Source organism: Rhinatrema bivittatum, chromosome 7 (genome assembly GCF_901001135.1).
Source record: "Rhinatrema bivittatum chromosome 7, aRhiBiv1.1, whole genome shotgun sequence".
Classification (NCBI taxonomy): Eukaryota; Metazoa; Chordata; class Amphibia; order Gymnophiona; family Rhinatrematidae; genus Rhinatrema; species Rhinatrema bivittatum.
The window spans coordinates 117,405,335-117,425,718 of NC_042621.1; the positions used below are offsets into that span (position 1 = coordinate 117,405,335).

The 20,384-nt window shown below is 40.2% G+C and overlaps 1 protein-coding gene across 5 annotated transcripts in view; it reads right to left on the reverse strand.

Moving 5' to 3' along the window:
• The window catches only part of NDST2 (N-deacetylase and N-sulfotransferase 2), a 625,893-nt gene that overhangs the window by 234,294 nt on the left and 371,215 nt on the right, over positions 1-20,384 (reverse strand). For all 5 annotated transcript variants that reach the window (XM_029608979.1, XM_029608977.1, XM_029608978.1 and 2 more), the window contains one exon: positions 12,967-13,057. The gene's annotated coding sequence lies outside the window, so the exon portion shown is untranslated. The remainder of the gene's footprint in view (positions 1-12,966; positions 13,058-20,384) is intronic.

A 20,384-nucleotide genomic window follows, 5' to 3' on the forward strand; every position in this document is an offset into this window, starting at 1 on the left:
AATGTATTTTTGCAACTGTATGCATTTTTACTGTGTAAACCTGTGGAAGATGAATTTGATGAAGATACCCTATTTTTGTGTTTAGATAAATTTGGCATCATTGGAACCACCACTTCACTGTGTTCACTGAGTTTCTTATTCTACTGTTTGGCTTTGCCTAAGATAGAATTGGTCTATGGACTGTCATTGATATGAACACACCTCTTACTTGGAGGAAGTCTGTTCATTCACAGAAGGAAAAAGATTCCCTGTCTAGTAAAGAGCACTCTCTGAGCTAGTCCACATCATCATCTGCTGGGCCATTTTCAAAGAACCTCAGTGACCAGTGAGAGATTTAGATTCTCAGCAAATGGTTATATTTTATGTACTTTAGTAGGAATACAAAGTATACATGATGGCTCTTATTGTTAAAACCCTTTATTTTATCATTGTTCAACTACAGAAATGCATATAAATATACTATATGGTGTCTATATTCAGTAAGCCAGTTAGTGGATAAGTTAACCAGGTAACTTGTCTCATATATTCAGCAGGATAAACGTCCCGCTGAATGTAACCAACCTAAAGTTATCCGGCTACATATGGCCTGTAACAAAAACATAACTGGCTATGTTTGAATATAGCTGCTTAAGTTGTTTTCTGGCTTTTTGTGGCCGAATAACATGCTGCTTAACTGGATAATTTTAAAAGATATCCGGCTAAGCAGCACTATCACCCTATAAAATAAAAGGTTCAGATTAGAGGGCGGCTAATTCCCCCCATCCCCTCTGCCCTGCTCCCGGCGCTTCCAGCTGGGTCCCTCGCTTCCGGCACAGATAAAAAAGAATTATTGGCTGGCAATGGGAGAGTTAGGGAGAGGCAAGCACCATGATTCTTTCTTGTGGGTGGTGAGGAAGGTGGTGAGGCAGCTGGAGTGTTTACTGATTGGGACTGGGGACTGTATACCGGGTACTTCAGTTTTAAATAGGTTTGGGGAGAGGGGGTGGGTGGGGATAAGAGACTACTGCCTGGAAAGGCTTTAGAATCACACTTTGGGGGGGTGGGGGTGGAGATTGGCTGTCTTCTAATATGAATCTGTTATTTTATAGGTTGACAGCACTACTTAGCTGGATATCTCAGAAGTAGGTCTAAAGTTATTTGGCTAACCTAGTTGGATATACCAAATATTCGACTAGGTTAACCAGATAAATCAATCCCTCCCCGGAACACCTATAAAATGTTACTTTTTTATTCAGCTAAATTCTAGGGCTGAATATAGCTGGGTATACTATTTAGATGGATAACTATTACAGTATCTATCTAACTGCCTTTTGAGTATGGACCTCTATGTTATTATGCTGCTGTCTAAATGTTTGTGATTAAATCATATTTAATTAGTTCCGGTCCTTGGCTCTCTTAAAGTGACCTGGCTGAGCATTGAGCATTTTACCCGAGGTACTGCTGGGCATTGAGCATCTTATCTGAGTCCTGCTTCTGCTATGGTTAAAAGTCCCTACCACTCTACACACCCACCCCTTCGTTTAGTTTTCTTATATACTTTTCCCTGGACTTCTAGTTAATTAGCTTTAATTACTTCATCTCCCATTACATAGTAGTTCCTTACAGCTCAGATAATAATTTAAACTGTCATATTGCTTGTAAAATTGGTTTTCAAATGCTACCTATTAATCTTTACTAGCTAACACTAATACTTTTAGTTTTTACTTCAAATACCTAATAAAAATCTTTGCTAGAGCCTAAATTTTAGCTTACCTTATCCATATGATTTAAGGAATTAGTGATAATTTAATAAAATGTCTTTCATTCAATGCAACAATCATGGTGCTTTTGTTCCAAGGCCTATCATTTGGAGAATCAAAGGTTTTCCCTTTTGCCTTCAGCTGTCTACAATTAAACTTAGACTGTAAGCCCTCTAGGGATAGGGAAATACCTACAGTACCGGAATGTAATCTGCTTTGAAGTGCTGGAAAAAAAAAGTGTGAAAAGTGAAATATAAAAATCAAAATAAATCAATCAATCAATCAATCAAAGCTAATTAATCTAAGGGAGGAATTGTCCAGGTTTCAATTAAACTCTTCCTTGAACCATTCAGTATCTCATGCCCATCTCCCACAGAGGTTGCAGAAACCCAGGAAAAATGGTTTACAGTGGGCTCTGGTAGAACAAGACATGTGCCAAACACCCACCTTCCCCAACTTTAGAGCATCCTGTGCATCAACCCCCACACCCACAGACATCCGGGATTAAAAAACCCCAGGAACTACTGGATAACAGTGGGCTCTGGCAGAATAAGGCCTGTGATGAAGAGACACCCACTCTGTCCATTGTTACCCCTACATAATGCATTTTCTGCACTGGAGAATGAAGAAACCTCAGCCATAGATACTGATGTGATTTCTAAAAGTAAAGTCATCCAATGTACCAGAAGCCCTTCAACAGAATCAAATGTCAAAAGAAAACTGCTTCTGCTGGGAGACTCAATCATCAGAGGAACCAATTTGGGCGCACATTTTGATGGCGACACAACAGTTAAATGCCTTCCAGGATCCTCAGCTAGTAGAAATGCAAACCAGATAGTCCAAGTCATTAAAGAAGAAAGTAAGAACTTTGATATCAGCGTTATCATCCATCTGGGGACCAATGACCTCAACAGAAATGTTTTCCATGAAGTACAAAAAAAGGTTTCCAAAATCTAGGAAAGATAAGACATATTGCAAAGATTATTGCCTTTTCAGAAGTATTACCTGTTCATGGAAAGGGAAATGAGAAGCTATGCCATATAAATAATTTTAATTCTTGGCTCAAAACCTGGTATACAGAAAGTGGTTTTGGATACACTGGAGGCTGGGGTCGTGTAGGGAGCAGTAAAAGGATGGCCTACATTTGTCTGTAGCAGGAAGGAGGATACTAAGTGAGAAATTCAGATCATATATTACCAGATATTTAAACTAAAGAATGGGGGTGGCAGGAGATGGCAATGAAATTGACATGTCACCCCCAAGCAATACAGGAAGTGGGAGGAGAAAAAAATCAATCAGCTCAAAAAAACAGGAAAAGTGCCTAGAAAGTGCAACAAATCAAGGGAGAAAAATTAGAAAGCTATGACTAAAAATGCTCATAGTTTGGGCAATAAAATCCCAGACCTGCATGCCCTAATGGTGGAGGCAGACTTGGACATTGTTGCTATTACAGAGATATGGTTCATGGATTCTCATGATTGGGATATGGCCATACCGGGCAATAACTTAAGGAAGGACAGAGAGAACAAAAAAGGGGGAGTAGTTGCTCTTTATGTCAAAACCAATATCCAAGCAACTGAACTGTAAGGAATGTGGGGTACAGAAGCAGCATTATGGGATGTCCTAAAAAAAAAAGATGATGGTGCATCCATTTTTACTGGTGTGGTTTTCAGGCCTCAGACTCAAATGGAAGAATTAAACAGAGATCTGGTTAAAGAAATCCAAAAGGTGGGAAAGAAGGGAGAAGTGTTAATTGTTGGAGACTTTAATCTGCCGGACGTAGACTGGAGAATCCCTTCTGCGAAATCTACCAGAAGTAGAGAGATAGTGGATGCCCTGCAAACAAATGGTAATGGAACCCATGAGGGAGGCAGTTATACTCAACCTAGTGCTCACTAACAGGGATAATGTCTCTAATGGGGTGGGTGCCCTCCTCAGCACCAGTGATCATCAAATAGGATTTGGAGAAGTCACACGAAGACCTGAGTTTTGAATTTCAAAAATACAGTCTTTGTTGAAATGGGGATGTACCTGGAGGTAGAACTAGAAGACGGAGAGAAATGGGAGAGGTGGAACAACAGGGGGCCAAACTAAAAGGAGCAATTACAAAAGCACTAAATCTATATGTCAGAAAAGTAAACAAAAGTAAGAGAAATAAGAAACTGATCTGGTTCTCAAAGGAAAAGCAAAAAGAACATTGTTCAAGAAATATAGAGGATCCCAAAAAGAGGAACATAGGGAAGAATATCTGGTGAAACTGAGGGAGATGGAGAACGTAATCAAGAAAGGAAAAAGTCAGGCGGGAGAAAGGATTGCTAAAGAAGTAAAGCGAGGTGACAAAACATTTTTCAGATACATCAGAGAAAGGTCTGAAGTGGTACAGTGAAACTGAAAGGTGACAAGGATCAATGTGTGGCAAGAGACAAAGAAATGGCGGAAATATTAAACAAATACTTCAGTTCGGTGTTCACTAAAGAAGACATGGAGAAGAACCATCACTAGTTAACAAGACTGTGGATAGGGATGGAGTAGATGAAACCGTTTGCAGAAGAGAACATATGGGAAGAGCTAGGAAAACTGAAAGTGGATGAAGCTATGGGGCCTGATGAGATTCATCCCAGGATACTGAGGGAGCTCAGAGATGTGCTGGCAGGTCTGCTATATGACCTGCTCAATAGATCCCTGAAAAGTGGAGTGGTGCTGAGTAACTGGAGAAGAGCGGTAGTGGGACACATGCTGACAATGGCTACTGGATGGGTAGTGGTGGGATATACTGATTTCCATGTCTTTAACAACTGGGTATTCCAATTTGATAAAATTCTAATGGATAAAGGCTGATCCGTGGTATCCTTAAAAGACTGGATTTTTGCATTTTTTTTCTCTGAATTATAAAGTATTACTCAAATATGGGAAATTTAAAGAACTTAACGGACCAATATCTTTTTAAACCAAGTTGCATATGCTTAAAGGCTCCACAAAAAGATGATTATGCTCACAACACATTTGGAAATCTACACATTAAGCAGTAATACCCACCGCTGCATTAAACTACTTGTTTCTCAGTGGACTGAATGCATACTCAAAAAGAGACAGAAATAGTTTCTGAAGGGACCAAGCTCTCCAAAGACATGACCCACAGTTACAGGGAATATTTGAGACACATGATTCCTGACAGGAAGTCAACTGAGATATACTGTGCTTTCTTCATTAGGATTCAATGTCCCTATCCTCACTGCGGCAGTTCTACCAAACTGCAAGGAAAAAAAAATAAAGATCTTTTTCTCATGATTGCTTTATGGAAGATGATCCTTGTATCCTCAATGAAATGTGAAAGTTTGTGATAAAAAGTGAATTTTATATGGCCAAATTCAGTTGTTTTTTTTATAACACGATTTTTATTGAAATTTTCAAGACAAACAAAAACACTTGAATATTAAGTTTCCAATAAAAATAGCATATTCATCTATCTGAACAATTTCCCCCACATCCCCTTACCCTCTTCCCTTCTCTTTTCCCAAAACAAGATTACAGCATACAATAATAATATGTGAAGCATCTTGGTACACCCTATCCATGAGGTAGGCCCTAATTCAGTAAATGGGTAAAATGTATGTAGCATGTAAAATAAAGGAAATGGCAAGAATCACAGCTAATACCTTGGAGCATAACAGCAAGGATCACACTTTGTATAGTGAATTCCTAACATCTGGAACCAGAGTTCCCCGAAAATCCAGCCAAATTTCCAACATCAAATCCAATTTTTTCTTTGACATATTCCTTGCTGACATATATTCAAATGTAGTCATTTAAGCAGTCTAGATTTCCACACACTAAGATGCAGCCTCTCTGTGTCTAACACGAAGACAAAATTGTCTTTTTTGGCAATTAGACCTTATCGAGAAACAGGCATTGTGTCTGGTGTATAGGAACCTGAGGCTGGCCATAAATCCTAAAAAGCCAGATCCATGGACATAGAGAGATTGATAATGACATCATATCGGAGACACATTTCTGGATTTCTATCCAAAAGTACTGGAGCTTTTCACATGACCAAAACCTATGGAAATAAACCCTCTCAACTTATTAGATTTAATGCAAACATCTGTGTCACAGATACCAGCCTTAAAAGCCCTTGTTTTGCGAAGGAACACAGGATGTAAAAATTTGAATTGCGTCTCACACAGTGCCACATTTTCACTTAATGCCTTAAGTGAAGAGGTGAGGAGCCTTCTTGAAAATTCAGACAATGATGCTTGACGTGCTTTGCTTTTGGACTTGGCCTCAGAAAAAATTCTGTGCTTTTTCCCTTTTGTCTATGTTCAGTACCCCAGACTGTAAAAGCTAGGGCCCATGAATCCAATTCTCCTTTTAAACCCCCCCACCAAATCAAGATGGACAGCAATGTTGCATTTGCGTCAAAAGCATCATGGTTTATTAGTTAAGAGTAGTAATCCCCATACCTTCTGTTAGCGTAGTAACTGCCGCTCTGTGCAGGTAACCCCCATGCTTATTAGTACCCCAGAATATAAAAGTTGGGGCTCTCATTGGTTGTCTGAATCCAATTCCCCTTTTGTCCCCTTCCCCCCTCCCCTCGCAGCGAAGAGCAATGTTACAGTTTTGTCAAAAGCATCAGGGCTTATTGGTTGAAGGCAGTAATTCCCATGCCTTAAGTTAAGAGTAGTAACTTCCACTCCATGCAAATTACCCCATGCTTATCAGCACCGCAGACCGTAAAAGTTGGGGCTCAGGTTTGTCATCTGACTCCAATTCTCCTTTTTCCCTCCCGCCATCAAAGTGGAGAGCAAGGTTGTAGTTGCTTCAAAAGCATCAAAGCTTATTGGTTAAGGGTAGTAACTGCCACAGCTAGCAGGTTACCCCTACGCACCCTTTTCTTCATTTTTGTCCTCTAGCCTTTAGGGATACACAGTGTTTATGTCCCTTTGAATTCTTTGACTGTTTTTGTCTTCACCACCTCCTCTGGAAGGGCATGCCAGGCATTCACCGTCATTCCAGAGGTGGTGAAGACCACCGGAAGGATAGGAGGAATGACAGATTGGCTGGTGATGGCTGTGGAAGCAGTGCTGAAGGCAGAGGGGATGAGAGGTTCTATTGTAAGGAAGGTGGAAAAGAATGAAAGAAAAGATGGAATGGAATTAGGAGACGGAGAGACTAAGAGGAGGAAAAACTGTATGATCGATCAGAAAGGACAAAGTGTTGGAGGACAAGAGAAAAGGATATTAGAAAGTTGGAGGCAGGCAAGAAAAAGTGCATCTTTAGGTGGGAGGGAAATGGACAGGCTGCAGTGAGACAAAGTGTGGTATGAGGAGAGCAGAAGACAGAATAAAGAGGGAAGGGCAGCAAGAAAAGAAAGAAATGCAGAAAAGAATAAAGGAAAACTAAATTGAACAATTATCCAGATTCACAGGAATGTAAACAAACTACTTTAGTTTTAGAATGTAAAATAGCTTTGCATATTAAATACTGTAAATGTTATTTAGTCATGCAAATGCGCTGCAAGGTTTTAAAGACTTTAGCACAATTTTTTTTTTAAACCCTTGACAGGGAATCTACCCTTTGAGCCATGGCAGAAAATAGAGGACTGTGATTAGAATGGGATGGACTAAACTGCACTATATTTGCTCCAATTGATGTAGAATTATAATAAACAAGAAAGTCGTGTGGTCTATTGTAAGGTAATAGAGCCCTGTACACAAAAATCCTGAATGTTATCATACTATCAAATTGTTTTCTAATACTATATAAATGCATTCCGTAATATTGTACCTGTTCATGGCAGATTAGAGCTACCATGATGCTTCATAACAAAGCTGTATTAGATGTTTCTTAGTGTTATATCTTTGTTTTCAGAAAAAGAGACTTATTCCAAGATTGCATATTTCTCGGAGACTGCTTTGGTAGGAAAGCCTGTTCCCTTCCTTCCTGCAACATTACCTGAACAATATGCAATCTTCACTCAAGTTCTGTTTTCTGACAGCAGACAAAGTGCACAAAGTTTTGCTACCTATTATCCCCCTTGAGCTGGAGTGTAATTATAGAATGCATGTGTATAGCTCCTAAAAAAAAAAAACTTCTGCTAGTATGAGAACTTTCGGTCACTTTTTTTTTTCTTTTTTATAACAGGAAAAGAGCAGTGGGTCCACAAAACCTCAGCAGTAATCCATGTACCAGTCAAAAGTACCTGAGATCAATCACTCCTCCTTTTTTTCCATGAACATAGAGTATGCATGATAGCTAGGACTTTAGGATTTTAAAGACTTGATTCTGGGAAGCTTTGAATATCAACGAGGATTCCAAGCTGCTGGCAACATCACTTTCCTCCTGCTGCTGACAGCTACTGCAGCACAGCACATGGACCCTGCTGCGCTGCCACAGCTACCAACAGCGGATGGATGTCAGTGCTGCCCGTCTTGGAATCTGTGTCAAAATAATATCCTAGAAATCCAAAAGCCTTATTTACAAGCCATCCTGCCACATATTTTCTGAAAATAGACAGTATGAGAATTGCAGTAATGGCTGATAAGTCTTTCTCTTGCAAAGTTTTTATTCCATAATCCCTTTTGAACTGAAGCAACATTGCTGGAACTGTTAATGCTGAAAACACTTCATCCTATTCAAGAAGGCTTCTGAATAGGAAACATTTAATTCAGCCAAAAAGCAGCTATGAAAATCTCTGCAAAAGGAGAGGATACTAGAGTTTCTGGAATCCAATGCATTACAGGATTGGAGGCAACATGTTTTTACCAGAGGTCTTGTCAGACAAATCTAATCAATTTCTTTGTCGAGGTGACTATAGAGTTAGATCGGGGAGAACCCTAGTGGCAATGTACTTAGATTTCAGCAAGGCCTTTGATATGCTTCTGCATAGATGTCTTATAAACAAACTTGAGTGTCCTTGGATTGGGCACTAAGTGGCTGTTTGGGTTAGCAATTGACTGAGAAGCAACAAAGGGTAATGGTAAACACTCTGATGAAAGGGGGGAGGGCAGTTTACCAGCGATATTGTGGATGGGCTATCAGGTCAAATCCCAAGGAAGCAACACAATATAGGGGATGACCTTCTATGCACAAGAGCGGAATCTGGGAGTGACTGTATCTGATTATTTTAAGATAGCCAAACAGGCAGATAGGTGATAGCAAAAGGTGACAGAAGGATGCTTGGGTGTCTAGGGAGAAGAATAACCTGCATGAAAAAGGAGGTGACAAGCACATGTAGACAGTGGGGAAAATATCAAAAGAAATCTGCCCTGGGTTAAAGCAACTGATTCAAGAGAAGACTAGGAGGATCAGCAAGCAAAGGCGAAATAGCTAGAAACTATAAGCACAAATGCAGTCTGAGCAATAAAGTTCCAGATTAGCAAGCCTTAATGGTGGAGGCAGATTTAAGGCATTTTGCTATTACAGAAAAGTGGTTCAATGAGTCTCATGATTGAGATGCGGGTCACACTGGGCTATAATCTGTTTTGAAAAGAAAAGAGATGACAGCTCTTTATGTCAAAATAACTGAAATGCATAGGAAGTAGGGAAAAGAGAGGAACTGTAGGCCATCTTATAAAGAGACGAAGGAACATCCAAATATACCAGTGTTGTCAACAGTATTCCAACTCAGGCAGAGGAAATGGACAGAGATCTGCCAAAGACAAAAGAAGGGAAGAAGATGAAGGGGGGCGGTGTTTGTTGATGATGTTCACCTGCCGGATATAGACTGGAGTATCTCATCTGCAGAACTGGTTAGCAATAGAGTTATCGTGACAGCCCTTCAAGAGACTCTGCTCAATCAAACAGTGATGGAACCCATGAAAGGAGGGGTGATACTGGACCTGGTCCTCACTAATGGAGACAGTGTCTCTAATGTCCATCAAACGGCTTGGTTTGTATTAAGGCCAAGGTGGACAGAAGTCTTAGATTTCAAGAATACTGTCTGCTAAAATGGAGAAATTGTTGAAGAAGGAGCTGACAAGCTGGAAGGAATTAGATGACGTGAAAGAACAGTGAGCTAAACTCAGAAACTACTGACTTTGATTCTGGGTGTTACATAGTAAATAACAGCAGATAAAGACCAGAAAGATCTATCCAGTCTGCCCAGCAAGGAGTTTTGGGTGTAACTGTTGCTCTGTGCAGGTTACCTCCATGCAGAAATGTCACACTAAAATTACCACCAGTTATCTCGGCTCTTCATTTCCTTCCTGTAGCCACTAGGGATCCTCTATGGTTATCCCATTGAATTCTGTTACTGTTCTTGTCTTTACCACCTCTATTGGGAGGGCTTTCCAGGCATCCACCTCCCTTTCTGTGAAAAAGTATTTCCTGACATGGTTACCGAGTTACCCCCTTGAAGCTTCATATCATGACCCCTAGTCCTACAGGTTCCTTTCCACTGGAAAAAGTTTGGTTCCTGTGCATTGTTAATACCTTTCAGGTATTTAAAAGTCTGTATCCTATTTCCCCTGTCTCTCCTCTCCTACATATTTAGGTCCTCAAAGTGGAGTTCAGAAGTGTCAGTTAAAAGCATTTGAAACACTGAACAGTGGTCTTTTATGAGATTTACTGCTTCTTTAACTTTATCTCCAAAGATATTCTTCTCACTGCAAGGCGTGTCTACAGATTCAATGACCACAAATTAATGTAGATCCTTTTGAATCTCAGAGCTGACTAGAAATAATATTTGGTGTCTACCATCTTATCGGTAGTTAGCAAAATAAATGGGGGGGGGTCCAAATTCTCTTCTATACATCCTGGAAGAGTTCGTGTCTGGCACTGCCGCCAGCTCCTCAGGAGCCTCAAGATGTTTAAGAAGGCCAGGTAAAGATGCCCTGGGCTTGCTTTCTACCCCCAAATTAAATGGGAAAGCCTCAGTCACTCTCTCCTCTAAAAATAAAATCAAAAACAAAAACAAAAAAAAAAAGAAAAGAAAGGTCATCAGGAGGTCTGAGCGGGTTCTGAATGGAAGCCTGGATAATCCTGGTCTTTGGAAAGAGACTTTCTGTATCTGTAGTCAGAAACCTATGGCTCCTCAGACTGACTTTGAAACAAACTGGAGATGAAGTCTTAGATTGCACCAAATCATAAACCACAGACTCACTAGACATGTGAAATGGCTCCTTGGGCCTGCAGTGATGCAGCAGGAGAGGCTTCCTTTGCAACACTGTGCAGCTCTGACTCTGTAATCAATGCTATGTCTCAGTGCCACGACATTGGCTTTGGTACTGTGGCGAAGGTTTCAGCAAATGTTTCCACTGGCTCCACCACTGGATTTGAGGTGTTCCATGCCAGTACCTCTATCCTTTTTGAAGTGCTGAGAGTGGACCTTTTGCCCAATTGCTCAGGCTGAAATTGGAGGAGGCGGTCTAAGTGAGGGAGGAGACGTCTTCCTGTGTACACAGATGGTAATGGTATGACAATGAGATGTCATAACTAAGTCTTAGCAGGAGAGGCTGAGCTCATCTCCTGACGCAGCTGCTTGGGAGGGGAGATGGCAGACAGCAGCAGCCACAGTCTCCTTGTTCTCAGGTTCTGGCACCAAAAAGAATTAAGACTGAAACATTGATGCTCAGTGTTAACTCTTCTTGGTTCTCAACTGGACTCTGAGGAACCCTTCTCATGAATTAGTGGGAAAAATGGGATGGTTCTCTGCTTCTGCACCTCTTGTTGGATCCTAAATCCAAGGAAGACTATTGTTCCCTTGATGTTGAAGGACCACAAGCAGTTGGTGCAGTTCCTGGCTCCTTCAATACAAAAGATTTTGGTGCCAATTTCATTAGACTTCAGTGTCTTAAAGACATCTAATAAGAACAATCCTTAGAATTTGATGGCCTTATGTGACATCATTTGCCTCAACCAGGGTCATCATGCCCTAAGGCTAAACAATGCAAGCAACTGACATGATGATCCATGATGGAGAATGTACAATTGCAGTGTGGGCATGTCTTGAAGCTGATAGCTTCCTTCTCACCCATGGAGAGAAAAACAGATTACAAAATTACACTATAAAATTCTGAGAAAAGAAAAAAGGGAAACTGACTAAGGCCGCTACAGAGGCAGAACTGAAGGGTAAAAAAAATATATTCTGGGTTGATCGACCAATATCAGAAAAGAAATAAAACTTAGGAAATGCTGAAAATGATTTACTAAGAAAGTACTACGTGGAGAGAAAGAGAGAGAGGTGACGGAGTCCTGATCACAGTAAAAGTAACTTGTTCTCAGAGGAGAAAAGAAAAAAGCATCTGAATTGTCCACAGACAAAAAAGAACTGAAAGGGCTCCTGCAGAGTGGTGGCTGAGCAGAAAATGCCACACAAAGCCTAAAAGTCGTTTTGCTTTTTTCTACATCCTTCCAAAAATGCTATTTATTCTGGGATAAATCACTTTTTATAATTTAAAAACGAATGTGATTTTTATACTGCTGAAATTACTCACAGTAATAATGAGCTTGAACTATGTGCCTACTTCCTAATTGCAGCTGAGGCTGATAGTTAGAATCATGTCTGACCGCACTATGTAGTAATAATGGATATGATTAGCAAGTCATGCAGCAGGGAACCCTGTACTGTTTTATTCTACATCCAGCGAAAACTGCCTGGCACTGCTTGCATAGTCTGGGCCATAACAGCTATAAATTTTAAAATCGAACAAAAGTGAAAACAATAAATACTATTTTATTTTATTAAGTAATTAAAAGCAAGCGTATAAAAACTTTGCAAACCTCCCCATAATCTACATTGATAGTATATTAGATGTCTTTCATTGCCCAGCTCTAGAGAGTGATAAATAACGATTGATATAGAAGAAGATTAAAAAGTACAGATTCTTGGGGCCCTGCACTATTTACCATCCTCCACTGAGAGAACTGACCAGTTAGTTTTACTCTGTTCCCTGTCTTTTGACCACAATCCACAACAGTAGCATAACCCCAGGTAAGCCTGGGAGGGCCATGCGCCCCCCCCACACACAGGATTCAGGCTCACACAATTAAGGCTGCCCGACACCAGAAGAAGAAATATCGTATATTTCTGTCCTGAAAGTTTTAGTACGCATGCATATTTGCAATACAGGAGTATGCATACTTTCTTTACCCCTTTTATAAAAATGCATATGTATTTTTTACACGTATACACGCATAATTAACAATTTGCATGTCATAACTCAGAATTAAGCCATGGAAGCAGATATATTATAAAATATGTGTGTTCTCTGCTTCTGAAAATACTTACTTGCACGCGTACTTGGAATCATCAGTTCATTGATACCTCCACCAGTTCATCCAGACCCTCCAGCATGCCACCCAGACTTCCCACCCAAAACCTGCAGAGAAAAGACAAGTCTGATATCAATTGCATGAGCCAATTAACAGGTGCAAAAGATTATAACCAAGTTTGTTAATGTAGCATGTATATTCATAAAATAGCAATTAGCATGCAAATCTCTGAACCCCACCCTAGATTGCCCCTGCAAGTACATGTGAACTCTCAAGGTTTACAAAAGAGCCTATACACGTATCCGCTAATTGTACGTGCATATGCTAATTTATGTGTGCATAACTCTCTGAAAATTACTTCAGTTCCTATAAAAGTTAGGTCATCTGTAAAATAAGCCTCAAAAAGTTTCACTATACATAACAAATACAAATTTTGTAAAACACACAAAGCAAAACAAAAAATACAACAGAGCAAAATAAGTAAAGAAGCAGGACTTAAACCATCTAAAGTAAAAATTTTTGGCAGTCGGCAGGCTCCTCAGACTACTTTGGCAATCCACTTGGAACAGAAGTGGCCTTTGTTGGATCATGAGCCTTCATTCACAAGTACCTTCCCCTATTTTATATCTCCTCCTAACTTACTTAGACAACATCCTCAGACAGGGGCTACAGACAGCCGGAGTGCGAGAGCGTGGACCGCACTGGGTGCTGTCATTCAGGGATGGCTGGGACTCCCTCCAGCAGGGGCTGTGAATGCAGCCTCTGCAGTGACCCTAGCCCGGCTGGTTTGGGGAGCAGCGTCCAAGCCCTGCCTCCGAAGAGGCCCCAAAGGAAAATCTTTCATACAGAGTACGGGCAAATCCCCCCAAGTGCCACCAGCCTTGCTAACCTTTTCGCAGACTATGTGGACATCATTAACCAAGCTCCGCAGCCAACATGTCTGATTTTTTTTTTTTTTTTAAACAAAATTTAAAACTGATACAAATGTCCTTTTCTCCACCAAACTGTGATGCAAGCACTAAGCTCATCAGGCCCCAGTGCACTGACCTAAGACTATTGCTGTCTCATGGCTCCCAATTCTGTCACAGGTGCTCTCTCTCCAAAAAACTGACATTGAAGATGACTTAAAATAACAGCCTTGCAGAGAGGGTCAGGATGCATTTTTATAAGCTTTGGCAGCCTAGCCAGAGTGTTCTGCCACTGAAGAAAAATCAAACTATAGGAGACTGGGGATCTGCTGAAATGTATTTCTAGTAACTCTTTCCAAACATTTTTTTTTTTTAAACTGTGATAGCTCTTCCCACTTATTACAAGCATAGAAGGATGCCCATTTACACAAAGGCCTGGTACACATAAACACAGACGTAGAAGCAAACTCTTGCATATAAAAGGCGCTGTACATGAATTTCTCTTACCAATTTTGTGCACTGATCTAATGAAGAAAGCCTAGCTCTTGAAAGCTAGTCGCAATAGTCCAATAAAAGTTTTCACATGCAGCTTATTGTCTAATTTCTGCATGTCCAAATGGACTAACAGCGCCCACACTATTCTTATCAATTACAAACAGACCTAGCGGCAGTCTTTAGAGTCAGATCTAACTAAATCACTGCAGTAATTAACATATAGCTTCTGGAATCTCACGGGTGATCCATGAAGTCAGCAGTACAAAATGTATAATATTAGGGGTTCACCGCTTTACTGTGATTACAAAATACTGCACTTTCCATTTCATCATTTTTGTACTAGCTCTTGACAGAAATCACTCAGTTTGAAGGTTATTAGTCTTCTCTTCCTCAATTAATGCCATATGAAAAGATTTAAAAACATGTACAAAGAAAAAACAACCCATAATGCATTCTTGGGCCCATATTTTATCATTTTATAGGAGAAGCTGTGTATCCTCTCCAGACAAAGTGACTGAAACACCCAAAGCAAAACTGCAGGAGTGCTGTCCTTACTCAGTTCTTTGCAACAAATTCTTGGATCTCAGTGAGAGATCAGGCGCAAATCCACCCAAAGGAAGGAGGAAAAAGCAGCCCAGGGCCATGTTCAGACTTGTTCAATCAATTTTTATTTGTCAACCAGCCTTTACAAATATGAAAAGGTGAAAATACAACAAAGTATAAAAGTACAAGCAAATTAAATCAGCCATAAATAACCCAAACAGTTCTGAATAAAATGAATTAAAACAAGATAAAAGCAAAACTAAAAAATGAAATAAATATAAAAACAGAAGATTCTTACAATATCAAGTACAACATGCAGCAAAGAACCCAATATATGCTGACCTTTGATCTCCAGAGAAGGCATGTCCTGACAGTGTTAAAGCAGCGATAGCGGGGTTACCTCTGCCCCAAGATAAGCGAGTGACTGTAGTTTGTATGTTCAAGTCCATGTTACAATTGCATTTTTAAATCCTCCTCTGCTTGGCCTCATGCTTATTGCTTCCTATCCAGCTCTCTGCAGCAAGCCTCAATGTTGGAACTGCAATAGCTCTTCCTCATCAGTTCTCATATATATTGTAGGGGGTCTGCTGAGGCTAGGAGGGCACAATGCATGTTTCACAGGAGTTGGCCCCAAAGTTGTTTATATGCCATAAAATCAGTTATTGGATCTAACTTCCATCCCCCCTAGGTCCAACTTATTTTTTTTTTTCATATCATATGTTAAAAGTGGAATTCAAGTATTGGCAGTGCAAAACCGGCTGCTATGCTTTGAACACAGAGCAGCAATTGCAGCCCTAAAGGGGACACAATGGGATTGGGTGTCATGTGGAAATGTAATCTAATTTGGGTAGATGCACATAAAATCACTGCTGTGCAGACTAGATAAGCCTTTTTGGCCTTCATCTGCTTTCATTTACTATATTACTATTAAAAAAATCATAAATGCAGTAACTGACTTCACTACCCAGTACTTCCTCCATTGGGCTGTGATTGTTACTTCAGTAACATAATTTGGGTCTGGAATTGAACAGAGGACTCCTACTGGGCATCAAAAGACAAACTATTAGGTCATGGAAATGGTTTATGCTTCAGCTGCAACTCGTATAAAGCGATATTTATAGCATAACCCCACAGATCTCCTTCACAAATGGCTTATAAATGACTTGAGGTACCTTATTCAAAGTACCATACACAGATTACTATCATAAAACCAGCCAGGCTAAGTTGAGGTTCTGCATTGCTAATAGACTTGGACACAAGAGAATGCTCAGGAATCTAAGGAAGTGAAGAAATAATCCACGCATTGAGGGGAAAAAACCCTTACAGTGGTTTATAGTTAACAAGACCACATCAGACTTTTTGTCCTGAGCCAGCCCAGGGGGGAATTGGATTCAATCTCCGACTCAGGTCTTCCACTACCTGGGTCAGCCAGGGATGCAGCGGAAGCTCACAGCCCCTGTCAGAGAGGGAATCATAGTCCTTGTGCATCGGTGGATTACAGAGTTCTGGAGGAAGCCCTGGTGTATGGTGCCCAGCTGAGGACTCTCGCTGAAATGACTATATTAACTAAGGTAGAAGGGGATAAAAATCCCTAGATAATTGTGAATGAAGGTTCATGGCTCCAGATCCAAGCCCTAGCTCCGATTCAACTGCAAGCCCAAAGGAACAGGAGGAAATTTCCAGGTGATTAAAAAAAAAACCAAAAACAAAAACCCCAAAAAACCCTTTTAGCTCTAAACAAAAATTTCACAGGAAGACTGGAGAGCAGACGCTAACAAAAAACTTGGGAAAACAAATGCAAAAACTCTACCTCTGGAACACAATTTCCTGCCCTGTTGAAATGCTGTGAGTTCTGGACAGTAACTTAGAAAACCTGCAGTTTACTGCATCCCTCCCATCATTCAGCAGCGAATGCCCTACTTGTAAAAGGCGCAGATTAGACAGCATTGGATACTGAAGTCCTCCAGTTACTTACAAGCAGAGGCAGCTGCACAAACTCTCTCAATACTACCCTGCTAATGCACTATCGCCTGTTTTGGAACCATTTACAGTGCTGCCCAGTGAACCCTTTCCTGCTGGGCTCACCAACTGCAGTGCAAATGTGGTGGCAATTATTTTAAAGACATGAACACCTGCATGCTAATAAATAAATAGTTGTCCACAAAGAAAAAAGGTGCAAATTCAACCTTTACAAAACCAATTCAATAATCAGTGCAAGAGTGGCTATTTTTTAATTTGTTTAGAAAGGGCTGAAGTTGCTTCGTTTTCTTTGTTTTGTGAATACTGCTGTAGAGGGGTTCTGTGCTTTTGTTGTGTTGTAGTGTAATAAATAAAATATTCCACTGGTTGTCACACCTTAAAAAAGATAGAGCAGAACTAGAAAAATGCAGAGAAGAGCAAGAAAATGATTAGGAGGGTGGATTATCCCCCTTATAAAGAAAGGCTAAACAGGTAAGGGCTTGGAGAGGCTTCAGCTTGGAGAAGAGACAACAAAGGACGTATGATACATTTATAAACATATATGTGTGTATGGCACAGGTTAGTAGGGAATAGTTCTTTTCCTATTAGCAGTATGAGAACTAGGGGTAACCCCTCCTAAAAAAAAACAAAAAACAAGTAGCAGATTTAAAATAAATTAAAGAAAATATTTTTTCAGTCAACGCACAATTAAGCCATGGAAGTTATTGCCAGAAAATGTGCTTAAGGCTAGTAGTATAACAGTTTAAAAGATGTTTGGATAAGTTTCTGAAGGACAGATCAATAAATAATTATTAACCACACGGATTTCAGTTCCTCCACCTCTAAATTCTCAGGGAGAGCAATATGAACAGACTTTCATACTTAAGATCTGCCAGCAACTTCCAGGCGTCCCAGACGGGCCATTGTTAGAGACAGGATGCTGGGCTTGATGGACCCTTGGTCTGACCCAACACGGCACTTCTTATGCTCTTATGGGACCCAGTCTTGTAGATAAGAACATAAGAACATGCCATACTGGGTCAGACCAAGGGTCCATCAAGCCCAGCATCCTGTTTCCAACAGTGGCCAATCCAGGCCACAAGAACCTGGCAAGTACCCAAAAACCAAGTCCTTTCCATGTTACCGTTGCTAGTAATAGCGGTGGTTATTATTTAAGTCAACTTAATTAATAGCAGGTAATGGACTTCTCCAAGAATTTATCCAATCCTATTTTAAACACAGCTATATTAACTGCACTAACCACATCGTCTGGCAACAAATTCCAGAGTTTAATTGTGCGTTGAGTAAAAAAGAACTTTCTTGGATTAGTTTTATATGTGCCACATGCTAACTTCATGGAGTGCCCCTTAGTCTTTCTATTATCCGAAAGAGTAAAAAGCCGATTCACATCTACCCATTCTAGACCTCTCATGATTTTAAACACCTCTATCATATCCCCCCTCAGCCGTCTCTTCTCCAAGCTGAAAAGTCCTAACCTCTTTAGTCTTTCCTCATAGGGGAGCTGTTCCATTCCCTTTATCATTTTGGTCGTCCTTCTCTGTACCTTCTCCATCGCAAATATATCTTTTTTGAGATGCGGCGACCAGAATTGTACACAGTATTCAAGGTGCGGTCTCACCATGGAGCGATACACAGGCATCATGACATTTTCCCTTTTATTCACCATTCCCTTTCTAATAATTCCCAACATTGTTTGCTTTTTTGACTGCTGCAGCACACTGAACCGACGATTTCAATGTGTTATCCACTATGACGCCTAGATCTCTTTCTTGGGTAGTAGCACCTAATATGGAACCTAACATTGTATAACTATAGCATGGGTTACTTTTCCCTATATGCATCATCTTGCACTTGTCCACATTAAATTTCATCTGCCATTTTGATGCCTAATTTTCCAGCCTCACAAGGTCTTCCTGCAATTTATCACAATCTGCTTGTGGTTTAACGACTGAACAATTTTGTATCATCTGCAAATTTGATTAACTCACTTGTTGTATTTCTTTCCAGATCATTTATAAATATATTGAAAAGTAAGGGTCCCAATACAGATCCCTGAGGCACTCCACTGCCCACACCCTTCCACTAAGAAAATTGTTCATTTAATCCTACTTTCTGTTTCCTGTCTTTTAGCCAGTTTGTTATCCACGAAAGGACATCGCCACCTATCCCATGACTTTTTATTTTTCCTAGAAGCCTCTCATGAGGAACTTTTGTCATATGCCTTCTGAAAATCCAAGTACACTACATCTACTAGTTCACCATTATCCACATGTTTATTAACTCCTTCAAAAAAGTGAAGCAGATTTGTGAGACAAGACTTGCTTTGGGTAAAGCCATGCTGACTTTGTTCCATTAAACCAAGTCTTTCTATATGTTCTGTGATTTTGATGTTTAGAACACTTTCCACTATTTTTCCTGGCACTGGCTAACCGGTCTGTAGTTTCCCGGATCGCCCCTGGAGCCCTTTTTAAATATGGGGGTTACATTAGCTATCCTCCAGTCTTCAGGTACAATGGATGATTTTAATGACAGGTTACAAATTTTTACTAATAGGTCTGAAATTTCATTTTTTAGTTCCTTCAGAACTCTGGGGTGTATATCATCCGGTCCAGGTGATTTACTACTCTTAAGTTTGTCAATCAGGTCTACCACATCTTCTAGGTTCACCGTGATTTGGTTCAGTCCATCTGAATCATTACCCATGAAAACCTTCTCCGGTACTGGTACCTCCTCAACATCCTCTTCAGTAAACACAGAAGAAAAGAAATCATTTAATCTTTCCATGATAGCCTTATCTTCTCTAAGTGCCCCTTTATTCCCTCGATCATCTAACGGTCCAACTGACTCCCTCACAGGCTTTCTGCTTCGGATATATTTTAAAAAGTTTGTACTGTGAGTTTTTGCCTCTATGGCCAACTTCTTTTCAAATTCTCTCTTAGCCTGTCTTATCAATGTCTTACATTTAACTTGCCAAAGTTTATACATTATCCTATTTTCTTCTGTTGGATCCTTCTTCCAATTTTTGAATGAAGATCTTTTGGCTAAAAAAGCTTCTTTCACCTCCCCTTTTAACCATGCCGGTAATCGTTTTGCCTTATTTATTTATTTATTTAGAAATTTTTTATATACCGACAACCGTTTGCACATCGTATCGGTTTACAAGTAACTTAAAACTTTTCGGCAATGCCTTTACAGGGAACAATAACTATGTATACAAGAACTTACAACTAATACAGAAATGGAGTAACTATTTACAGGTTCGATGGTAATTTACAGCGGCAATTTACAATTTCCCAGGTACGGTGGCATATAAACCATAAACTGAGTAGAGAGCTGGAAAGACAATGGAATGGAAGTATGAAGGAAAACATTAGGGTGGAAAAATAAGTTTCAGTGAGGGGTGTTAACAGGAGGGGGAGAGTAGGGTGGAATAAGCAGCAAATCGCATTTAGTTTGCATTGTGGGGAAGTTTGCATTGTGGGGGAAGTAGCATTGTGAGGAAGTAGCA